This window comes from Frankliniella occidentalis, unplaced genomic scaffold (genome assembly GCF_000697945.3).
Source record: "Frankliniella occidentalis isolate FOCC.00 unplaced genomic scaffold, Focc_3.1 Scaffold182, whole genome shotgun sequence".
Taxonomy (NCBI): Eukaryota; Metazoa; Arthropoda; class Insecta; order Thysanoptera; family Thripidae; genus Frankliniella; species Frankliniella occidentalis.
The window spans coordinates 207,574-209,185 of NW_026267308.1; positions in this window are offsets into that span (position 1 = coordinate 207,574).

The window sequence follows — 1,612 nt, forward strand, 5'->3', positions numbered from 1 at the left end:
AAATCATTCGGAGATGGCCGGTTAGAAGGGAAAATTTATTCGGGGAAATTTATTCGAAAACGAGCAGCTAAGCTAACAGCCACTTATCGGAACGTACAACGCAATGTTTAGTTAAATAGAAGGGAAAATTCATTGGAGGACGGGCAGACACAATCTTCCTACATTCTGTTGGTACCACTGATAACCTGCGCCTGCGCCCCTCTGAACTGCCCATTGCTGTTGGCAATCGAGCCCGCCGTCCGCCCGAGAGCCTCACCGGTACGTAGCCTTTGCACGTGACAGCACTCGGCCCCCTTTCTGGGTAGGACCACGCCAAGCAGGAGGCATTTTTGGAGAAGTGTGAAAACTGTGATCTAAGCAACGCTAGAAAAAGAAAGCCTGATATTATGAATCAGGCGTAGTCTTTGATGCAGGAGCAATGATTTCAAAACCCCAGCAGGAGGGATCAACGTCAGGACTAGCCGTAAACGTAAGTTATTCTGCCGTCTTCAAAGTGCACCTGAAGGTTAGCAGCGACGCATATATATTTAATTTTGAGGAAAACCAGACTCGAGCGCCAATATATAAATACTGTCCAGGATTCTACTGAAAAATACCTTTCCGATGGTATACTTGAGTGACTCCAGGGCGAGGAGTCACTAAAGTAGACAATTACCCTAAAATTGAACCCGAACAATCCACAAACCAACCTAGGGTGGAAAACCGAAGCCGTATTCCGTAAGTTGCGAACCGCACCGGTCAATAATCAGATGAGGAAACATAATCTTACCGACGCTCATTTTTCCCCACGGCCGTATCTTACATGTATGATATTCAATTCGTATAGGGTTTCAAAAAGGGTTGGCATCGAAATTAAGTTTCACACTCCAGACTTGCATGAAGAGAATTTGACAGCCTCTGGATTTACGAAGCGAGCACACCAAAGCCACGCCATATTCTGAGTCACAAGTGGGTCAACGCAGACGAGTCGCACGATCCCACAAATCATACTAATAATATGCCAACTTCATTCATCTCAGGTTTACCGTCGACCCCAAGAACTTAATGTTATCAATGAGACGCTCATTGCGCATCACAATCGTGTAGGTTAAGTGGCTGAGCCCAGCCGTCTACCCAGCAGGTTGAAGTAATTATCTATGAATACCGAGCAGCAAAAATATTGAAACGCGGTTCTAGCTCGATTGAAAGTAACAGTAAAGTACAAAGAACTCTCAAGCAAGACACGCCGAGGGAAAAATTGCTGCATGCCGAGAATGCGGACAGAGCGCTAATCCACAAAAATCGTCCAATCCAGGTACCTAATACTTCCAAACTAGACCAGTATTGTAATAAAAGAGCTTTTCAAGTTATATGATGAAAGGAAGGTAGAAAATAGCTCTGTACTGAATAATTTACCGACATGTCGACCAGCGTACAGGCGTGCTCTATAGTGCAAGAGGCACAGCCGGAATATCGGAAGAATCTTGCAAATCGTGGTAAAAGCAACAAATTTTGCACACAGGTTCCCAAGGCTATTTAGAAACTTTTGGTCCGCACCCCATTCCGCGCAAATCGTGTGGAGCCGAGATATTGAACAGTTTTTGAACACTTCGTACAAAACGCATTACTATGT